Source organism: Coregonus lavaretus, assembly GCF_964263955.1.
Source record: "Coregonus lavaretus genome assembly, chromosome: 16".
Lineage (NCBI taxonomy): Eukaryota > Metazoa > Chordata > Actinopteri > Salmoniformes > Salmonidae > Coregonus > Coregonus lavaretus.
Genome location: NC_140003.1, coordinates 43,711,075 through 43,723,531, shown reverse-complemented (window position 1 = coordinate 43,723,531; position 12,457 = coordinate 43,711,075). Strand labels below are relative to the sequence as shown.

General features: G+C 45.3%; 1 protein-coding gene across 1 annotated transcript in view; it reads right to left on the bottom strand.

Moving 5' to 3' along the window:
• The window catches only part of LOC311144038 (E3 ubiquitin-protein ligase Midline-1-like), a 69,101-nt gene extending 56,901 nt beyond the window's left edge, over positions 1-12,200 (bottom strand). Inside the window, exon 1 of the mRNA XM_084179966.1 lies at positions 11,732-12,200. The gene's annotated coding sequence lies outside the window, so the exon portion shown is untranslated. The remainder of the gene's footprint in view (positions 1-11,731) is intronic.
• Positions 12,201-12,457: the final 257 nt, after the last annotated feature.

Sequence of the window (12,457 nt, the reverse complement as noted above, 5' to 3'; positions counted from 1 at the left end):
TGTGATGAAAGAAATACAAGCTGAAATAAATCATTCTCTCTACTATTATTCTGACATTTCACATTCTTAAAATAAAATGGTGATCCTAACTGACCTAAGACAGGGAATTTTTACTAGGATTAAACGTCAGGAATTGTGAAAAACTGAGTTTAAATGTATTTGGCTAAGGTGTATGTAAACTTCCGACTTCAACTCTATGTGGCTGGGTCTACAGACAATCACAGATTACAAAGGGAAAACCAGCCATGTCGCGGACACCAACGTCTTGCTCCCAGACAAGCTAAACACCTTCTTCACCCGCATTAAGGATAACACAGTGCCACTGACGAGGCCCACTACCAAGGACTGTGGGCTCTCGTTCTCCGTGGCCGACGTGAGTAAGACATTTAAGTGTGTTAACCCTTGCAAGGTTGCTGGCTCCGACAGCATCCCTAGCCAGGTCCTCAGAGCATGAGCAAACCAGCTAGGTGGAGTGTTTACGGACATATTCAATCTTTCCCTATCCCAGTCTGCTGTCCCCACTTGCTTCAAGATTTCCACCATTGTTCCTGTACCCTAGAAGACAAAGGTAACTAAACTAAATGACTATCGCCCCGTTGCACTCACTTCTTTGAGAGTCTAGTTAAGGATCATATCACCTCTACCTTACCTTAATTGACACCCTAGACCCACTTCAAATTGCTTACCGCCCCAATAGATCCACAGATGATGCAATCGCCATCGCACTGCACACTGCACTATCCCATCTTGTCAAGAGGAATACCTATGTAAGAATGCTGTTCATTGACTATAGCTCAGCCTTCAACACCATAGTACCCTCCAAGATCATCATTAAGCTCGGGCCCTGGGTCTGAACCCCGCCCTGTGCAACTGGGTCCTGGACTTCCTGACGGGCCGCCCCCCAGGTGGTGAAGGTAGGAAACAACACCTCCACTTCGCTGATCCTCAGCACAGGGGCCCCACAAGGGTGCGTGCTCAGCCCCCTCCTGTACTTCCTGTTCACCCATGACTGCGTGGCCATGCACGCCTCCAACTCAACCATCAAGTTTGCAGACAACACAACAGTAGTAGGCCTGATTACCAACAATGACGAGACAGACTACAGGGAGGAGGTGAGGGCCATGGCGGAGTGGTGCCAGGAAAATAACCTCTCCCTCAACGTCAAACAAACGAAGGAGCTGATCGTGGACTTCAGGAAACAGCAGAGGGAGCACGCCCCTATCCACATCGACGGGACCGCAGTGGAGAAGGTGAAAAGCTTCAAGTTCCTCGGCGTACACATCACTGACAATCTGAAATGGTCCACCCACGCAGACAGTGTGGTGAAGAAGGCGAGAAAGCGCCTCTTCAACCTCAGGAGGCTGAAGAAATTCAGCTTGGCCCTTAAGACCCTCACAAACTTTTACAGATGCACAATTGAGAGCATCCTGTTGGGCTGTATAACCGCCTGGTACGGCAACTGCACCGCCTGCAACCGCAGGGCTCTCCAGAGGGTGGTGCGGTCTGCCGAACGCATTACCGGGGGCAAACTAGCCGCCCTCCAAGACACCTACAGCACCCGATGTCACAGGAAGGTCAAAAACGTCATCAAGGACATCAACCACCCGAGCCACGGCCTGTTCACCCCGCTATCATCCAGAAGGCGAGGTCAGTACAGGTGCACTGTTGGAGCTAGGAACACAAGCATTTCGCTACACCCGCAATAACATCTGCTAAATATGTGTATGTGACCAATACAATTTGATTTGATTTGATCATATTTTACAGTTACGAGAAAGGTTGTTTATAATTTCATTCTTATTATATTTAGATAGCATTTCAATGATTTTTTAATTCCCCCACTGTTGTTTAATAAGAAAAAAATCAGAAGTGACATACACAACTACGCAACGTACGACCAGTTTTAACCAGAAAGGTGTTTACATTTATTAATTTACATTGTAGTCTTTCTGGCATTATGAGGTATTGTTTATGGTCCTCTCATGATAAATAATTACTTTTGAGAATGTCTATCTACTGTAGGCGGACATCTACATTTTGACATCACGTTGAACAAGATAAAACTGCTGCCATTGTTCCTTCTGCTTCCTAATCAACACTAGCATATCAGCCCCCCTCAACAACAGTGGAGCTCTATTAGTCTCAGCTCTAGGTTTTTTCAGCCCTGTGTATTGTACAGGACACTGGCCAACTGCTGCGTGCAAATACTGGCAGTATCAATCGACAGTGACTACTTTCCCGAACTGACTTAATGCACACCTCTTCATCACGTCCAGCTGATGAAACGTACAGATGAACAATGCAAACAAAGCCAGGGGGAAAAAAAAAACGAATTATTGATTTAATATTTCACACCCACAAAAAAATAAAGAAAGTGGCTGCAGCCAAACTTCTTGAATTTGACGTTTGTATGCCGAAGCTCTACTACTTTAACTGGTTCAGCTTTATTTTGCATAAAGTTGCCAAAACAAAAAAAAACAAAAAAAACTTTATCCATATTCTCTTCATATCAACACACATTCTATAATATTGTATAAGTATATAAAGTAAAATTAGATTCAGATTAAGAGTAAGATTGCTTACTAAACAAACCAAACAGTAGAGATATCACCCTCCAAAGGATAAACCGTCATCATCAACACACCTACTAGGATGATACAATTTGGTAGCTTGTATTTGTTAACAAAAACACAAAACCAGCCCCCTCTGTCTGGAAACAAAGCTCCATCAATAAGAAAAAACAGAGAGAGACTCATGCAATTGTCCCTTACCAGTCACTTCTCCACACACAGCCTGGGTGACAGATGAACACAGCACTGTCACGGACACCTTGCAGAGTGGGAAAGTGCTGAGAACACCCCTTTCCTTCCTTCGGGAGCCTCTTTCTCTCTCTCAGCCCTGGTTGGTTTCCTGATTCATCAGCCTTTGCCACTATTTGTGAAATTCTCCTCACACACAAACACACACACACACACAAACACACACACACACACACACACACACACACACACACACACAACCCTTTCTCTCTCTTCTCTAATCCCCCTCATAAGGAAGCAGAGTAAATTTCAAATAACTGCAGCAGGCAGCAGTGACTTCTCAGGCTTTTCCTCTTTGTGTTGTGTTGTTGGCTGGGATTATTAACTTCCTCTTTGTGTTGTGTTGTTGGCTGGGATTATTAACTTCCTCTTTGTGTTGTGTTGTTGGCTGGGATTATTAACTTCCTCTTTGTGTTGTGTTGTTGGCTGGGATTATTAACTTCCTCTTTGTGTTGTGTTGTTGGCTGGGATTATTAACTTCCTCTTTGTGTTGTTGGCTGGGATTATTAACTTCCTCTTTGTGTTGTGTTGTTGGCTGGGATCATTAACTTGGTCCCTGGAGACTTTATGAGGTAAATAATCCCCCTCTTGTGGTGGGAGGCTGTCAATCAAACCTGGTGGCGGGGACTGGGGAGTCTGGCTGCCAAGGAGACATCCCTGGTTGGTAATTAGGGTACAGCAGTGCCCTGCATGGAGATAAATGGGACATGTGGAAATGGGGATGGGGATACAGGGATATGGTATTGAGGATATGAGGATATGGGGAAATGGGGGTGAGGATATGGGGATATGGGGGTGAGAATATTGGGATATGGGGGTGAGGATATGGAGATATGGGGAAATGAGGGTGAGGATATGGGGAAATGGGGAAATGGGGGTGAGGATATGGGGATATGGGGGTGAGGATATGGGGAAATGGGGAAATGGGGGTGAGGATGTGTGGATATGGGGGTGAGGATATGGGGATATGGGGGTGAGGATATGGGGATATGGGGGTGAGGATATGGGGAAATGGGGAAATGGGGGTGAGGATATGGGGATATGGGGGTGAGGATATGGGGATATGGGGGTGAGGATATGGGGATATGGGGAAATGGGGGTGAGGATATGGGGAAATTGGGAAATGGGGGTGAGGATATGGGGATATGGGGGTGAGGATATGGGGAAATGGGGAAATGGGGGTGAGGATATGGGGATGGGAATATTGGGGTGGGGATATGGGGGTGGGGATATTGGGATATGGGGGTGAGGATATGGGGAAATGGGGAAATGGGGGAGAGGATAAGGGGATGGGGATATTGGGGTGGGGATATGGGGGTGGGGATATGGGGATTTGGGGATAGGGAGGTGGAGTTGGCACAGCTGAGCTGGCCTGTATGTTGATAATGGAGATAAATGACTATTTTGCAATAAGAGACTTGACACATGAAATATATGTGTACGTAGCTATGTACTGTAGATGCATTATTGTTCACCGTACAATTTCATTGCTCATACGCTACAGTTACAAGCGTACAGCTTGTGAGTACAGTATGAAAAAAAGTATTCAACACATACAGTAAGATCCTTTTTAATTGCATGAGAAGGGATGGCGTTGAGGAGAGTTGGCAGGTGTGTGTAAGGCTTTGGTTGCCATGGTGATGTGCAACAGATCCACAGTGCATCTTGGTCCTTGTGCCAAAAAGCACTCTAATATTTTCATGGCAAGTCCTCCAGCTCAGCTCTCGCGCTCTCCGTCTCAGATTAAAGCCTGCTTGTCTCCTAGTCAGGCCCATGGCTGCCTGTCTCTCCTGTCTCTCCTGTCTCTCCTGTCTCTCCTGTCTCTCCTGTCTATCCTGTCTCTCCTGCGTCTCCTGTCTCTCCTGTCTCTCCTGTCTCTCCTGTCTCTCCTGTCTCCCCTGTCTCTCCTGTCTCCCCTGTCTCTCCTGTCTCTCCTGTCTCTCCTGTCTCTCCTGTCTCTCCTGTCTCTCCTGTCTATCCTGTCTCTCCTGCGTCTCCTGTCTCTCCTGTCTCTCCTGTCTCTCCTGTCTCTCCTGTCTCTCCTGCCTATCCTGTCTCTCCTGCCTATCCTGTCTCCCCTGTCTCTCCTGTCTCTCCTGCCTCTCCTGCCTCTCCTGTCTCCCCTGCCTATCCTGTCTCCCCTGTCTATCCTGTCTCTCCTGCGTCTCCTGTCTCTCCTGTCTCTCCTGTCTCTCCTGTCTCTCCTGTCTCTCCTGTCTCTCCTGTCTATCCTGTCTCTCCTGCGTCTCCTGTCTCTCCTGTCTCTCCTGTCTCTCCTGTCTCTCCTGTTTTTCCTGTCTCCCCTGCCTCTCCTGTCTCTTCTGCTCTCCACCCCCAATCGTGAAGACGGGTAGAATGTTTTGAAAAGGCAAAGCAATTTGTATACAAAGGCTTTCTCCGCTGGAATGGACGTGTGAAGAGTGTTTCTGTTCCCACCGACCCCAAATCAACTCTTAAGCTGACGGTTTGACGTGGAGAGGCTTGAGGAGTGGTACTGATGAAAGGTTTGTACAAAGGATTCCCAACAAGGATGTACCAATGACCCATGACTGCCTCGCAGATGCTGTACACACGCTATGTTTGATTATTCTCACTCCGTTGACAGAAGTACGTCCCACACCCCTTATTACAGCACGTGACAACAACTCTACAAGCTAACTCTGACACTTTACTGTATACGTTTGACACACAATTGATGTTTCAGCAGTGTAGGTATCCTCCCGGAAGGCCTGTATTGAAATAGGTCTTATTCTATTCCCTATGTGTAGTCTCCAGGTAAAACTCCAGAGTATACAGGATTGCTCAATAATAGCATTTCCACTCAGCTTTTTAGAAATGCCATTATGACAGATGCTGTAGTGTCGTTGCCTCAGCAGTCCAGGTTATTTGGAGACAAGACTCTTTTTACTGGTAACAACTAGTTTACCAGCAGAAGGTCAAGTCCAATTTCACACCCATTTGGAGCTGAAATAAGGATTGAGTGGCAACTTTATTTTGTTACATTTTGAACCACCCCAAAAGGAAATGTCTGGACTGCGGTTTACCAACTGTCTCCACCTCGCCCACATGAAATCCAAACTGATCCTGAATCCAGGCTGACGCACAAAGCTGCATTTATGATGTTCTGAGAGAAAAGAGGCAGGAAACCAAAGCCTTAAGTTTTTTTTTAAATCTATAACTCACTTCTAAACAAACTTCCCTCAACAACATAATTATACCGATAACAATCAAATTCTGGTAAGTAATTGTGTAAGCCACATCTGACAGCGTTATAGTTAACTGAAGTATTACATAGAGTACAAACTGAGATGGTGAGGTTTTAGATTAACATTAGACTGTCAGAAAATAGAGCTTCAAACTGAGACGGTGAGGTTTTAGATGAACATTAGACAGTCAGTAAATACAACTTCTTCTGATCCAGAAGGCTTTGAATACAGTGCCTTGCAAAAGTATTCATCCCCCTTGGCGTTTTTCCTATAATGTTGCATTACAACCTGTAATTTAAAATGGATTTTAATTTGGATTTCATGTAATGGACATACACAAAATAGTCCAAATTGGTGAAGTGAAATGAAAAAAATAATTTGTTTTAAAAAATGCAAGAAAATAAATTACCTTCAGAAGTCACATAATTAGTTAAATAAAGTCCACCTGTGTGCAATCTAAGTGTCACATGATCTGTCACATGATCTCAGTATATATACATCTGTTCTGAAAGGACCCAGAGTCTGCAACACCACTAAGCAAGGGGCACCACCAAGCAAGCGGCTCCATGAAGACCAAAGAGCTCTCCAAACAGGTCAGGGACAAAGTTGTGGAGAAGTACAGATCAGGGTTGGGTTATAAAAAAAATATCAGAAACTTTGAACATCCCACGGAGCACCATTAAATCCATTATTAAAAAATTGAAAGAATATGGCACCACAACAAACCTGCCAAGAGAGGGCCATCCACCAAAACCCACGGACCAGGCAAGGAGGGCATTAATCAGAGAGGCAACAAAGAGACGAAAGATAACCCTGAAGGAGCTGCAAAGCTCCACAGCGGAGATTGGAGTATCTTTCCATAAGACCACTTTAAGCCGTACACTCCACAGAGCTGGGCTTTACGGAAGAATGGCCAGAAAAAAGCCATTGCTTGAAGAAAAAAATAAACAAACACGTTTGGTGTTCACCAAAAGGCATGTGAGAGACTCCCAAAACATATGGAAGAAGGTACTCTGGTCAGATGAGACTAAAATTGAGCTTTTTGGCCATCAAGGAAAACGCTATGTCTGGCACAAACCCAACACCTCTCATCACCCCGAGAACACCATGATGTTTTTCATCAGCAGGGACTGGGAAACTGGTCAGAATCGAAGGAATGATGGATGACGCTAAATACAGGGAAATTCTTGAGGGAAAGCTGTTTCAGTCTTCCAGAGATTTGAGACTGGGACGGAGGTTCACCTTCCAGCAGGACAATGACCCTAAGCATACTGTTAAAGCAACACTCAAGTGGTTTAAGGGGAAACATTTAAATGTCTTGGAATGGCCTAGTCAAAGCCCAGACCTCAATCCAATTGAGAATCTGTGGTATGACTTAAAGATTGCTGTACACCAGCGAAACGCATTCAACTTGAAGGAGCTGGAGTAGTTTTGCCTTGAAGAATGGACAAAAATCCCAGTGGCTAGATGTGCCAAGCTTATAGAGACATACCCCAAGAGACTTGCAGCTGTAATTGCTGCAAAAGGGGGGGGGGGGGGGGGTGAATAGATATGCACGCTCATCTTTTATTTTTGTCTTATTTGTTGTTTGTTTCACCCCAAAAAATATTTTGCATCTTCAAAGTGGTAGGTATGTTGTGTAAATCAAATGATACAACCCCCCCCCAAAATCCATTTTACTTCCAGGTTGAAAGGCAACAAAATAGGAAAAATGCCAAGGGGGGTGAATACTTTCGCAAGCCACTGTATTCATCAATGAATGAAAAGTGGTTATATTGTTTCATATATATATATATATATATATATATATATATATATGCATTTACCGTTCGCTCCGATGACTACCATAATATATAACAAATATTACAGACAGATGAATATTCATCCGTTCTAAATAAGGCCATTAGCAGCCAGGGGCTATTTCCTTGGTGGTGCTTGGACACGACAAATAGAAGAAACTGCGGGTCGGAAAAACCTTCTTGAAGGACAAGATAAGGGACGGCGCTGAGGCCTAATGGATCCAAGAGTCTAAAGCACATGGGTGAATAAGATGTAGGATGTGTCATATTATGGACTGGGTTCACACTGTCCATCCAATAATTAATCTACTTCTTCCAGTACTCTTGGTTTAGTCTGGTTATTGAACCATTTAACTTTCCATATGATTCCAACTAAACAGATTCATACTGAAGTTTTCTGAACATAATACACTTCTCAAATGTACATGGTTTCAGGTACAGGCATATCAAAACTAGCCACATTATTCCCCATCATCAGACAATAGTTTAAAAAGGTTCATAAATATACTAAAGAAGAAGACAATAAGAGTAATGTGATGTCCTTCAAACACTAAAATCTAAAGGATTCCTATAACACACTTGCAAATAAAAGTATACTGGTTATATCATGAATCAGCATGCAAAGAATCTCAAGATGCTACCCATCTCTATGACATCATAATAAATAGCTACACTCATAAATTACAACAACTTTCCACAATATACAGGCATCACAGTGTGACCAGTACTCACATTCTATGTTCCATGGTGGTCCTATCCAACAGAGACGAATGATGCAACTCCCACTGAATGGTTGTTAAACCCTCTACTGCATGTCACTGGCGCATGGATGAAACTCTGTCTCCAAACAAAACACAGCCACCTAGTTACTGTGGTGCCTCCCTTCCCTCTACCCCAGCCCCAGCCCCAGCCGTATGCTCACGGGAGCGTGTAACACGCTGGGGAGGCGTTATTTCCACTGGGTTACTTCAAGGACGCTGCCTCCGTTAAAGGCTAGGGCTGTGCTTTTGGCCCTGACACTCTTCTCTCTATTTCCCCATCCATCCCTTCTCCACCCCATGAGACAAAAAGGAAAGCAAATGTGGAGACAATGGCTGGGAGGCATGGGGAACCTTGGGGACTCTACAGAGAGGAGGCTGGGGAACCTTGGGGACTCTACAGAGAGGAGGCTGGGGAACCTTGGGGACTCTACAGAGAGGAGGCTGGGGAACCTTGGGGACTCTACAGAGAGGAGGCATGGGGAACCTTGGGGACTCTACAGAGAGGAGGCTGGGGAACCTTGGGGACTCTACAGAGAGGAGGCATGGGGAACCTTGGGGACTCTACAGAGAGGAGGCTGGGGAACCTTGGGGACTCTATTGTGAGGAGGCTGGGGAACCTTGGGGACTCTACAGTGAGGAGGCTGGGGAACCTTGGGGACTCTACAGAGAGGAGGCTGGGGAACCTTGGGGACTCTACAGTGAGGAGGCTGGGGAACCTTGGGGACTCTACAGTGAGGAGGCTGGGGAACCTTGGGGACTCTACAGAGAGGAGGCTGGGGAACCTTGGGGACTCTACAGTGAGGAGGCTGGGGAACCTTGGGGACTCTACAGAGAGGAGGCTGGGGAACCTTGGGGACTCTACAGTGAGGAGGCATGGGGAACCTTGGGGACTCTACAGTGAGGAGGCTGGGGAACCTTGGGGACTCTACAGTGAGGAGGCATGGGGAACCTTGGGGACTCTACAGTGAGGAGGCTGGGGAACCTTGGGGACTCTACAGAGAGGAGGCTGGGGAACCTTGGGAACTCTACAGAGAGGAGGCTGGGGAACCTTGGGGACTCTACAGTGAGGAGGCTGGGGAACCTTGGGGACTCTACAGTGAGGAGGCTGGGGAACCTTGGGGACTCTACAGAGAGGAGGCTGGGGAACCTTGGGGACTCTACAGTGAGGAGGCTGGGGAACCTTGGGGACTCTACAGTGAGGAGGCATGGGGAACCTTGGGGACTCTACAGTGAGGAGGCTGGGGAACCTTGGGGACTCTATTGTGAGGAGGCTGGGCTGGAGCTCACTCTAGCTGTAGTATGGCTGAAGCCAGATGGGGTCAGCCTCCAAGGCTCGGCTGCTTCGCTGCTTCCCATACACACACCCGTACAGCATCGCAATGGATAGACCACACTGCTCAATGAAAGCTACTCATGAGATCATGCGTGGTCAAATAAATGCAAGACCATACAAAGTGACAAGATCTAGGTGGGAAGGTTGACGTCTTCGTTGATGTCTCCAATGTTAGCAAGTCAGCTGTGACAGAACAGAGATGTAATGCAAGTGAACGCAAGCATGTGTTAGCGATAACTGTTTCACAGATTTATTATAAGGCCGTATTGAATATGTATCAATTCAACCAGCCAGGAGAAAAAACTTTAAATTGAGGGATAAATCCAATATGAACGGCACCGTACTGAACAAAATCTGCATCATTCTGTGAGAACATTATCACTCCTGTTTTACTCTACCTTATTGTCCCCACAGACAGTTCTATTGGCAACGTAGACTAGTATCTGATGTGGATGTGCCCACGGTAACCATGGCAAAGGTTGAAGATTTGAATGACTCTGCTGCCCTATCGTTAAGAGGATCTCCCCCAAGGGCTCACTACTGAAAAACACACGGCTAATGAATCAAATAAGTAAGGGATAAACACAGACGTTCTGTACATTACCTTGGAAATAATGGACGATGCAGCAGGACGAGTTCATTTTTCCAAGGTAATGTACAGAACAGAGGAATTATCCCGCTTATTCCACAGCTGCCAAAGAAAACAATGCTCAAGCGTAAATGTATCCGTAGAATATTTTGTTGTTGTTGTTGTTGATATTTTAATTATGAGCGAATTCATACTTTCTCAGCTTTTGGTTCTATATTTTATGGACGCGATCCAGTTGTTCGCAGTGCTTGACTTGAGTGAAAGAGGTGCAGGATCTGTCTTTTTTCCAAGTCGGTCCATTAGACTATGTTCACAGAAATTCCCAAATGACATTATGCCGTAGAGACATCTGATTATTCATTGTTAAGGGTTCACACACATTTTGACAGATGGAATTTCATGACTTTTCCATGACTTCTCCAAGACTTTTAACCAAATGACATGAAAAAGTCAGCGTAAATGTGGTATCGACACTAAAAGGCTTCTGGTCTCTGATCTCACGTAGACCTACTGTCTACTTCCGTTGTGCTCGCAACCAATCAAGGCACTTAACCCCCCACAAAGTAGAATAACTGCCCTGTTAGGCTACTGTATAAAACACATGTGGTCAACACTCCATCTGGAGAGCTACTGGGAGTGCAGGCGTTTGATCCAACCCTGAAACACACCCTACTCTGCTTATCAAGGTCCTGTTGAGCAGCTGATGTTTAGGCTATAATGTTGTGTTTTTATCAAGGTCCTGTTGAGCAGGTTGTTGGTTCTATATGTTCCGTTGCCATGCTCGCTGGCAACGTTCTTGTCCCATGCTTGCTAGCTAGCGTGCTAACTATGGCGAACACAGGCACGACCTATGCAGCCAGAATAAAAAGCAAAGTAGCTGCGTTTGCGTTTGTTTAAACTGTTTTCTATTGACTGTATCCAAATGAATGATGACGCCCATGTTTGCCTGGCATAGCTAGAAAGGTTTGCCTTCTCATCAGGACACTCAGCACTGTTCATTATGAGGAGATCGCATTGCATATCAAACTAGGCTAGAAGCTAGCTACCTTAGCTAAATAGTTTGTTGCTAGCAAACCTGTCAACATGACAACTGAATTAACAAATATTTGCTGAAAACAGCTGGTCAAACTAGAAATATGTGGGAGGATTTTACAGCATAGCACCACTTGTGTCATGGCTGCAACAGTGGGCTAGGGTCCGGATAAATTAATGTTCATCACTCACCACCTTAGGTCATCAGATGCTCCAAAAGAAATACATGTCTGCAAAAACAAATCAATGCTGGAAGTTTTTCCTCATTGAACCTGTGTTTACAATGTATCCAATTTCGGTTTGTGTGGTTGTTGGTTTAGCTTTCTGTAACTTTAGCATGTACAGTATGGTCTGCATGTGTAGGCACATATTGTGTCATGATTTCAAGGTGTCCGGATATCTACTCCAACTGTCCCGATATCTTTTCCAACTGTCAGTTATCTGGTTTTAATGCCCATTCTAGAATGCCCTTCTAGCCAATCAGAAACAAGTATTCAACAACGCTGTGGTGTAAGGAAATATATAAACGCATCACAGAGTCCTACAATATCTGATTAACCTACTTCTAATCTATCAAAAATATGACCTAAAGAATAGCAATGCCGATAACATCTAGTATCCTCATAACCTTTGTTTGTTGTTTTCAGTTTGAGAAGCTATGGTTAAGTGTCAACCGAGTGGAACTGGAAAGCAAAATGTATGCCACAGCAAGAGATGCACTGACTGTAAACAACCTTTGGACTGCTTTCTGATTAGCCCGGATAACATATAGTTGTCTGGGAGGGGCTATAGGAGGCATTGACCTGGAAGTGATGTTTTTCCTCTGGGCATAGGCTGCTACAGTACACTACAGCTTGATTGGTTCCATGGCTACGGCCCTTCCTGCCAGCACTGTGACATCAGATGCCATGCAGCTCC